Raw genomic sequence first — 11,203 nt, 5'->3', positions numbered from 1 at the left:
CTGTGCGGAGTCTGCATGTTCCCCCCGTGTCTGCGTAGGTTTCCTCCGGGTGCTCCGGTTTCCTTCTATATTCCAAAGATGTGCGAGTTAGGTTGATTAGCCATGCTCAATTGCCCCATAGTGTCAGGGGGATTAGCAGGGTAAATATGTCGGGTTACGGGTCTGCTGAGGAAAGTTTCAGCAGATTGGGGCCTAGCTCATTGGAGTTTGGAAGAATGAGAGGTGATTTCATTGAGACGTATAAAATTCTAAGGGTGCTTGACAGGATAGTTGCTGAGAGGATGTTTCCTCTCATGGGGAAATCAGGGGACACAGTTTCAAAATAAGGGCCCTGGAATTTAAAATGTAAATAAGGAGGACGTCGACAAAGTAGTCAAGGATTATTTGGGGGTTGGGGAGCATGGATAGAGGGGTAGGGGGATAATGGAGGCTGGGGGATGAGGGAGCGTGGATAGAGGGGTAGGGGGATAATGGAGGCTGGGGGGTGAGGGAGCGTGGAGTGAGTGGGGAGACATGGGGTAGGGGCAATGGGGGAGGGAGCATGGAGTAGGGGGGTTGGGCAGCTTGTGGCAGTGGGAATGTGAAAGTGGGGGCATGGGGGAGTGGGGCACCATATGGGCTGAAAAGTGGAGTTAGGGCCAAAATCAATTCAGCCATGATTTTATTAAATATTGAAGACAGCTTGAGGGGCCAAATGGCCTACCCCTGTCCTGATTTCTGATGTTTTTATGTTGCTATGCAATGGAATTCTGAAATGCAATAGGAGTGGATGCACGCAGACTAGAGTCCACCGTGTTCCTGGATTTTTCAGATGTTTGTGATGACGTAGAGGCCAGGTACAACAAACATTAGCAAGATCCTTCCATCCCAGGCCGCCCTTAAACACTTATCTGTTTGATATAAAGACCTGAGATCAGTGTGTCCTTGGCCAGGGAGGTGCAGAATGTACTGGATAGTGAGGAATGGACATTCAGGCATGATTGTCCGAGGACTGAAAATATGCATATTCATTCCTCTTTAAATACAATACGGCATGGTGGCACAGTGGTTAGCACTGCTGCCTAATAGCACCAGGGACCTGGGTTTGAATCCTGGCTTGAGTCACTGTCTGTGCAGAGTCTGCATGTTCTCCCCGTGTCTGCGTGGGTTTCCTCCAGGTGCTCCGGTGTCTTCCCACAAGGCGTGCTGGTTAGGTACATAGGCCATACTAAATTCTTCCTCGGTGTACCCAAACAGACACTGGAGTGTGGCGACTAGGGGATTTTCACAGTAACTTCGCTGCAGTGTTAGTGTAAGCCTACTTGTGACACTAATAAATCAACTAATAACAATGTTAGAAACTTTAAACACCTTAGTGTTTCTGAAATAAATTGTTTCCATTTTACAATATGAACGACTTTATTCAGTGTATGCATAATGTAAAAAATAAAGCGATAGTTATAGAATGCTATGAACCTATCTATGTATCAGTATCTAACTACAAGATCAATTATTGATCTCTTCAACAACCTGCTCTGGGAAGTTGAATTGAATACTGTTTGTTCCCAAAATGCATAATTTCTTTTTCCAGTGCATTACAATTTGATTTATGCTCAGCATTTGTTCCATTATTTCATAGTTAGGGCTTGAACTTTAAAAACTTTGCTCTAATTACCTTTGAAATAAGTCATCAACCAATCTTCATACAGCCTGCTTTCCACACTTCATTCCGCACCCTATTGTGGTATGCGTCCAATCTTTCCCTTTGTTTAAATGCAGTTCCCTCTAACCTTGCTCTGTTGAATATCAAGTTAATTGAAATCTATACTATAATTGGCACCCTGGAACATGGTAGATTGTTAATTGTTTTATTCTTTTATCTACCACACCTGCGCCCCCCCCAACACCGCTCCCCACCCCCCCGCCCCTCCACTCCCCCCCCCCCCCCCCCCCACTCTCTGGGCAGTGTTTTCTTGGTGGGTAGTTCCAAGAAATCCTAAAACACTTTACAGTCGATTAAGTACTTTCAAAGGTTGCTGATAAAAAGATTTACCTTCACCTTGTCATCCACACCTTGATTTCAAAAATGTGTGAATCCTGTTGTTTTTAGCAATATTTTACCTCCTCCCCTCTGCCTTTAGAAAGATAGAAAGCCTACTGAGACGTCTGTTATATCCTTTTCCTATGTTATAAGGTCTGTAAAAATGTGATACTTCTCTGAGCTGGAAGAAATACTTTTGTTTCTCCATTATAAAAACTATCCAGAAGGTCAGAAGTTCACGACAAAAATAGAACATCAAACTTGTAAAAGAACCCTCTTTCAATCTGAACAGTGAAAGAAACATAATGGATCAGGAAGTGTTATATTTGTTTAAAATGTCCTGTAACATTAAACTTAACATGCAGTTCCTTTTACATGCACAAATGATCGGTAACATTAAGAGGGACTAAAATAAAATGTTTCAAGTTGATTGCAGCAAATCTGCTTGTTTACTATTAGGATGGGGTCTGTTTTAGACTTTTCTGTTTTGGGATTCTGTTGAAGTCGAAAATTAGATCCAACCAAGAAACTGGGTCCAACTGAGCAGCCGATCCTAATCTTTGAAATAACCTATAAAGGAAAGGAGAGTTTTTGGAAAATGAAGATGATTGGGCCAATTATATTGTTAATGCCCAAATGAACCAGTTCATAGAATCATAGGGCCCTATTTTACCCCTAAATGGGCACGAAAATGTGGTAAAGTCGGGCGTGAGGCCATTAACCCGATCCGTGCCCGCGTCCGGGCAGATTGCCACTTTACCGAAACCTGGGAATGGCAGCGATCCGATTCGTGCCCGAAACGGGTACAACAGCGATTTAAATGTATTTGCATGTATTTCAGTTGAATTAATGAACTGCCCGCCCAACTTTATCAGTACTTCCCCCTTTACGACCACGTTTGCCAATCCAGAATCACGCCAAAATGAACCTGCTGAATAAAAGTCTGTTTTGGGCGCTCCAGCTGCTGAAGAGCGAATTCAGTGCTTCCAACGGCTCTCTGACTCAGATCAGTGGTGGGGGGGGTAGGGGAGGAAGGCGGGTCAGATCATTCTCTGTGTGGGGGGGGGTGAGGGGAGTGAGGCCAGATCGTTGTCTGGTTGGGGGGGAGGAGGAGGAGGAGGTGGGTCAGATGTATCTCTGCTGGGGGGGGGGGGGGGGAGGACCGATAGATGTCTGCTGGTGGGGGGGTGGGGGGAGGGCCGATCGTTATCTGGTGATGGGGGGGGGCAACCGTTCTCTTGGGGGGGGAAAGTGCTGATCGGTGTCTGGTTGTGGCGGGGGGGAGGAGGAGGCGGGTCAGATGTTCCTCTGGGAGGGGGGGAGTGAGGCTAGACCATTCTCTGGGGGGGGGGAAGGGGGAGAGTGAGACCAGATCGTTCTCGGGGTGGGGGGGAGTGAGGCCAGATTGTTTTCTGGGGGGGGCAGGGGTAGGATGTATCTCTGGGTGGGGTGGGAAGGCCCGATCGCTCACTGGTGGGGGCCGGGGGGGGGCAGATGGATCTCTGGTAGGGGGGGAAGCGGGGGGTCTGCTGCCACTCTGCAGGCGATCGGTGGGGGGGGGAAGGGGGCAGGGGTTGCAATCGGTCTGGGTAGCGGGGGTGTGGGTGGATAAGGAGGACAGTGATGTCTGTTGGGGCCATCGCTCCTGCTTTTCGCTCCCGGGCCGCTTTCTCCGCTTTCTGCGGCTCGGCAGTTATCTGACACGGGCACGCTTTTTCAAATCTTTTTCCAACTGCGCAGTTCAGTGTTCCAACGGTTTCGGCCACGCTAATGGGAGTTCAGTGCTTCCAATAGCTCTCTGACTCAGATCTGTGGTGGGAGGGAGGGGAGGGAGGCGGGTCAGATCGTTGTCTGGTTGGGGAGGGAGGAGGAGGAGGCGGATCAGTTGTATCTGTGTTGGGGGTTGGGGGAGGGATGCCCGATCGTTGTCTCCTTGTTGGGGGGGGGGGGGCGGCAATCGTTGTTTGGTGGCGGTGGTGGGGGAGGGGGGGGGGGCGGGTGGGAGGTGCCGATCGTTGCCCACAGCGCGAATGGGACCCACAATATTTTTTTCAGGCTGAGTGCATATGGGGGCGCCTGAAAGCAGATTTCCAATTCGGATCTGAATTACGCCCAGATTCAGCACTTCGAACGAAAATGGTAAAATCAGGCCCATAGACTCCCTACAGAGCAGTAGAGGCCGTTCAGCCCGTCAAGTCTTCACCGACTCTCTGACAGAGTACCTCCACATCTTTGGACCCAAGGGACAATTGAGCATGGCCAATCCACCTAACCTGCACATCTTTGGACTGTGGGAGGAAACCAGAACACCTGGAGGAAACCCACGCAGATATGGGGAGAACGTGCAAACTCCACACAAACAGTGACCTGAGGCTGGAATTGAACCCGGGTCCCTGGTGCTGTGAGGCAGCAGTGCTGCCATGCTGGTCATGGGGGAAAAACAAACCAGCTCGAGAAAAAGTTATAACTAATTCAGGCTAAATTACTTCTATCTTGTGACCTTGAATTGTTTCTTTCTGTATCAATTATATCTCTGAACTTAAATTTGAATATATTCAGCAGGATTCGTCCCCAATGGCCCTCAGCTTTTCTAAGAATCCAGGAATTTCTTAAGGGTTGTCTTAAATTCAACAGCATCAAGAAACAGAACCAAACATCATTCCTAAAGGCCTGCGCTCCCACATACAACAGAAATAAAATCAAGGAGGAACCTTGTTGAATGCTCATATATTTTATATATAATTGCAAGATTTTGCTACGTCTTGTAACAACATGCTTTATAAATCACTTCCTTCCCACATCCAATCTGTTATTGAGAATTAAGTTCAAACTCTATGTCCTCATTCTCTATTGCTGGCAAAACACTAATCCATATCTTCATCAAGTTCAGTACTGTTTGTTTTAATGTGCTTCCAATTCACCTCCACTAAAATGTAGCTGATTGAAAATACTGCGGAACTTATAGAATCATAGAATCCTACAGTGCAGAAGGAGGCCATTCAGCCCATCGAGTCTGCAGTGACCACAATCCCACCCAGGCCCTATCTCCATAACCCTCATGTATTTACCCCTAGCTAGTCTCCCTGACACTAAGGGGCAATTTGGCATGGCCAATCCACCTAACCCGCACATTTTTGGATTGTGGGAGGAAACCGGAGTACCCAGAGGAAACCCACACAGACACGGGGAGAATGTGCAAACTCCACACAGACAGTGACCCAAGCCGCGAATCAAACCCGGGTCCCCGGCACTGTGAAGCAGCAGTGCTAACCACTGTGCTACCGTGGCGCCCCCATGGAACTTAACCACACCCATGGAAATATATTGTACTATTATCCTCAACATTGTCAACTGCTCACCAGAGGTAAGACCCTGATATTTAAGTTCTTCCAGTATTACTCACACCTACTTCAGTAACCTCTTTCAGGTTTAATAAGGATCTAAATCAGAAAGGGGAAGGAGAGCTGAAACAAAGATTCGATGCATCCAAGAAAATCAAATGGGAGAGCAGGCAAATGAAGAGATAAATAAAGATTATTTGCAAGTTAACATGTTCTTTTATTTTCTGGTTTAATTGAGCCAGATCACAAATAATCCAAGCTTGTTGTTGAGTTGAATTTTTCAACTTCATAAGTTTGATCACGTTCTGACCTTCCTTCTTGTTCCAGGACAAAATCAAAGAGTGAATGCAGATGACACAAGTGCCTTTTTTCAAGAGTGTTAAATTACTCATTCATCGATATGAACAAATATTACATTGATAGCCTTTGTGAGGTTTTTGGGACTGATTTTCATCAGCTCTTCATTAACTATCTGGATCTATCAGGACCAATTTAAAACTTGCATTTCTAATACAAACTGTTGATTGAGAAGGTGATGGACATATACGTTTGGTTTCGAAGTTCAATCTGTCCTTTGTCAACTCTGGTTAAAAGAACAAAAAATATGAAAGAATCAAAGCCATTTCCCATCAACAAATTCACAGGGGGAGATGTATCTATGTAAAATGAAGTTATGAAAAATAAGACTCTAAAAATCCAATAAACATGGTGGATTTATCTGGTGGGAGGCTGGCTGGCTGGTGAGTTAGAATATGGGACATGTAATAATGTATTCATTTTTCGCACCTTGCTAGGTCTGCCATACATTCCATTGGAGGTGAGTGAGGATATAGGATGCATCCAGCCAATTTAAGATGAAGCCATACGAATGATAGGATGGGATGATATAATCATCTCTGAATATGGTATTTTCTGCCCTAGGATCTGTCCATCTAGCTTATGGCACTATAAAACAGGGATAATGTGTAATGCTGAGGAAAATTGATGCTTGAAGCTCAGGAATTAATTGTTGTATTTCATTGTGCTGTCAGGCAAGGACTCATATCTTTCCTTTACACAGGACTAAAATGTTTTGCTCTTTATTTTTGTTTCTTTGGGAAGTCTTTCTTGAGACTTTAGTTTAGAAATTTCCCGAAGTTTTCCAGACCATTGCCCATATCCAGCTCTGCTTCAGCTCATCTGCCGCTGAACCTTTGTAACCTCTAGATTTGACCATTTCAATGGTCTTCTAGCTGCTCTTCAGTCTTCCAGCTTACATACATAAACTAAAACTCATTGAGAATATTGCTTCCATATCTAACTGGCAGTAGCCCCTGTACTTGCTGAACTACATTGGTTCCAGGTTCAGAAATGCCTCAATTTTACAATTCAGTACGGCGTGGCACAGTGGTGCAGTGATTAGAACTGCTGCCTCACAGCGCCAAGGACCAGGGTTCAATTCTTCTCATCTTGGGTGACTGTTTGGAGTTTGCACATTCTCCTCGTGTCTGCGTGGGTTTCCTCCAGGTGCTCTGGAATCCTCCCACAGTCCAAGGATGTGCAGGTTGGGTGGATTGGCCATGCTAAATTGCCTCTTATTCATCACAAAGATGTGTAGGTTAGATGGATTAGCCATGGTAAAATGCGTAGAGTTACGGGCATAGGGTAGGGGGATGGGCCTAGGTAAAATGTTGAGTCAGTGCAGACTCGATGGGCCGAATGGCTTCCTTCTGCACTGTAGGGATTCTATGATTCCATGAATTCACTTCTTGATTTAGAAAATGCTCCATGGTCATACCCTTTCCAGATCTCTGTATTTTCCCCAGTCCTATAACTCTCCCGTGGTCCTCTAATTCTGAGCTGTTTCACATCTTTAGTTTTAATTGCTCTACCATAGACCACTGTGCTTCAGATGCCAGAAGTCCTAAACGTCTTCATTCACTACTTAAGCCTCTGTGCTTCTTTACCTTTCTCTCCTCCTACAAGGTTGTGCTTGTAATCCTAGTTTTCAGTTATCTTTCCTGATATCTCGGCTAAGTTATGTTTGTGTTCCTTTGAATCACTTTGGTTTTGTTATATTAAAGGTGCTATAAATCTAAATTGTTTTTGCTACTGCTGGAAAACACATTAACAGTCTGAAATACGAATACTGAATGAGGATTCCCTGTTTTTGAGATACAAGGTTGTTGGAGAAGGCTCATTAGCAAAGTCTGGAGGCCAGATTAAAATCCATAGAGCAACAGCACAGAAGACTCAGACCCTCCCCTGATTACTCAGCCAGCAGAATACATAGACCCAGAAGATCCTATTTTATATTTTCCTGGAGTTATGTGTAAGGATACTATAAGACCGTAAGATATAGGAGCAGAAGTAGGCCACTCGGCCCATCAAGCCTTCTCAATCATCTAATGAGATCATGACTGATTTGATATGATAATCCTCAACTCCGCTTTCCTGCCTTGTCCCCAGAATTCTACATTCCCTTACTGATTAAAAATCTATCTCAGCCTTGAGCATACTTAATGATCCAGCCTTTAAGGCTCTCTGCGGTAAAGAATTCCACAGATTCACAATCCTCAGGGAAGAAATTCCTCCTCATCTCTGTTTTATTGGGTTACTCCTTACTCTTAGATTTTGCCCTCTGGACCTAGATTCTCTCACAAGGAGAAACAACCTCACAGCATCTACCCTGTCAAGCTCCCTGACAATCCTGTCTCAATAAGGTTGCCACTCATTCTTCTAAACTCCGGTGAGCACAGGCCTAACCTACTCAACCTCTCCTCATAAAAAAATCCCTCCATACCCTGGGCCAAGCTGGTGAACCATCTCTGGACTACCTCCAATGTCAGTATGTCACTTCTTAGATAGGGGACAATATATGGTTCACCCCATAGCCCCTTGAAGAGTTTTGCGCCAAATAACAGGGAGATTTACAAACATCCTCGAAAAGCAGCTCAAAATGTAGATGAAGCCCAGCTTTCTGTAATTGTATCTTGTCCTTTGTGAAGTCATTAAATCTTTTACTATATGGAGGGAGTTTGGGGGTGTGGTGAACCATCGCTGGTTCCCACTGGATAGTACTGAGCCAGGGGCTGGCCAGTACTACAAGGATGTACATATGTTACTGTTGGATTGTGCTATTGTTGCTGTTGGGTTAGGGTGGGGTTGTTACACCTGTGTTTGTTACTGTTGTGGCACATCCCAGTCGGGCTCCACCTCCTGGGAGAAGTATAAGAGTCCCTGCTCTGGCCGGGACCCCTTCAGTCTGGGATAGTGTACATAAGTTCTGATAGCTTCATTAATAGTAAATAAAAGCCTTCATTTACTGAAGCCTCGAGCCTCGTGTCTAAATTGATGTGCATCAATTTTATTTACTATTATTAAACTCTCGACGGAAGAAAAAAAGAAAGGAGAGTATGGAGCAAATTCTCAAGCCAGAACGTCTGACGCTAGATCCACGTGTGGTGGGCGCTTCTAACACCTTCGACCACTGGCTGAAGTGTTTCGAAGATTACCTAGCAGTCTCCGCAGCGGTCACTACAGATGATGACAGACTCCGGGTCCTCCATGCGAGGGTAAGCGACACAGTCTACCTCGCGATCCGTGCGGCCATTAATTACCCTAAGGCCCTCGAGCTTCTAAAGAAGCGCTATACAAAACCACCTAACGAGATACACGCTCGTTACCTCCTCGCCACACGACGTCGGCAGTCGGGCGAAACGATGGAGGACTATGCCAATGAGCTCTTACAGCTAGCCAGGGGCTGTGACTGCAAAGCTGTGTCGGCTGAGCAGAGCATGTACGACCTCGCCCGAGATGCGTTTGTGGCCGGGGTCGGATCATCACACATCCGTCTCAAACTGCTGGAAAAGGGTAATCTCAATCTTACCCAGGCCATCGAATTAGCTGAAATGCTCGAGTCGGCTTCAAAGAGCTTAGTCTTATATCCAGAGGACCACGTGGAGACAACGTGGCAGGAGCCGTCGCAAATCCCTCCTCGCCCCTCGGGCTCGAAGTGCTGTGTTACGGCGTGCTCCCACTTGGGCCAGACGACGGCTGCAGCCCCATGCGGCCCGCGGTGCTATTTCTGCGGAGGAGCAAAACATACCCGACAAAAGTGTCCCGCTAAAGCGGTAATCTGCACCGCATGCGGTAAAAAAGGTCATTATGCAAAGGTGTGCAGATCGAAACCCAGGAACGGCAGTGCGGCCTGCGATTCTTCGGAGCTTGGATCATCACCATCATCGTCGAAGTTGTCACGGGGTTCGTCCACGTGCGAGTCCAGGACGACGCCATTACGGTCGACGGAGTCGGAGGAGTATGACCACCAGGGGTCGCTGAGTTTGGCGCCCTCACCCACGTGCGATTCATGGGGGCAGCCATGTTGGTCGACACTGACCACGAACGACCAGCAGGGGTCCTCCGCATCGATTTCAGCTGCCTGCAGTGGCGTTCATGAATCAACGGTGGTGTCGATCATCCTGGACCAGGCCAAGCCTCATAGGCTTGATCGTTCAATGATGGATATCCAGGTAAACAATCATGTGCTTTATTGTCTGTTTGACAGCGGGAGCACTGAGAGCTTTATCCACCCTGACACTGTGAAGAGGTGTGGACTCCAGATTCAACCTGCCAAACAGACAATCTCTATGGCATCAAGGTCCCGGTCTGTTGCCGTGCTAGGGAGTTGCGTGGTAACCTTGAAAGTACAAGGCACAGTTTACGAGCGCTTCAAGCTCCTTGTGTTGCCGTATCTTTGCGCGCCAATACTTCTCGGACTAAATTTCATGGTCCATTTGAGGAGTGTAATCCTACAGTACGGTGGGCCACTCCCTTCACTGGCAGTGGGAGAACAGCTGCAGTCTCCAAATTGCCCAACGCGCCCCGCCTGCAATCTCTCTACGTTAAAGATCACCACACCCTCCTTATTTCAGAATCTGGTACCAGGCTGCAAGCCCATCGCTACTAAAAGTAGGCGTTACAGCACTGAGGATCGGATCTTCATTAGATCTGAGGTTCAGCGACTCCTCAAAGAAGGGATCATACAGTCCAGTGTTAGTCCGTGGAGGGCACAGGTTGTTGTGGTCAAGAGCGGGAACAAACCCCGGATGGTCATTGATTACAGTCAGACCATTAACCGATATACGCAGCTGGATGCGTATCCTCTCCCGCGCATATCTGATATGGTCAATCAGATTGCGCAGTACCGGGTGTTCTCCACCATAGACCTCAAGTCCGCCTACCACCAACTCCCCATTCGCCCAGAGGACCGACAATACACGGCTTTTGAGGTGGATGGTCGCTTGTATCATTTTCTTAGGGTTCCCTTTGGTGTCACCAATGGGGTCTCAGTCTTCCAGCGTGCTATGGACCGAATGGTGGACCAGAACAGGCTGCGGGCTACCTTCCCGTACCTGGATAATGTCACCATCTGCGGCCATGATCAGCAGGACCATGACACAAACCTCCAAAACTTCTTACGCACTGCATCTCGCCTGAACTTGACCTACAACAGGGAGAAGTGTGTGTTCCGTACGCGCCGTTTAGCCATCCTGGGATACGTGGTGGAAAACGGGGTCATTGGCCCTGATCCAGACCGTATGCGCCCCCTTGCTGAACTTCCCTTGCCCGCTAGCGCAAAAGCACTGAGAAGGTGCCTAGGCTTCTTCTCCTATTATGCGCAGTGGGTCCCCAACTACGCGGACAAAGCCTGTCCGCTTATTAAGTCCACGACTTTTCCCCTCACGCCAGAGGTCCAATTGGCCTTCAAGAAATTGAAAGACGACATCGCGAAAGCCACGATGCACGCGGTAGACGAATCCATCCCCTTTCAGGTGGAAAGCGATGCATCTGATTTCGCCCT

The sequence above is a fragment of the Mustelus asterias genome, chromosome 17 (assembly GCF_964213995.1).
Source record: "Mustelus asterias chromosome 17, sMusAst1.hap1.1, whole genome shotgun sequence".
NCBI lineage: Eukaryota > Metazoa > Chordata > Chondrichthyes > Carcharhiniformes > Triakidae > Mustelus > Mustelus asterias.
This window is presented reverse-complemented; position numbering follows the sequence as displayed.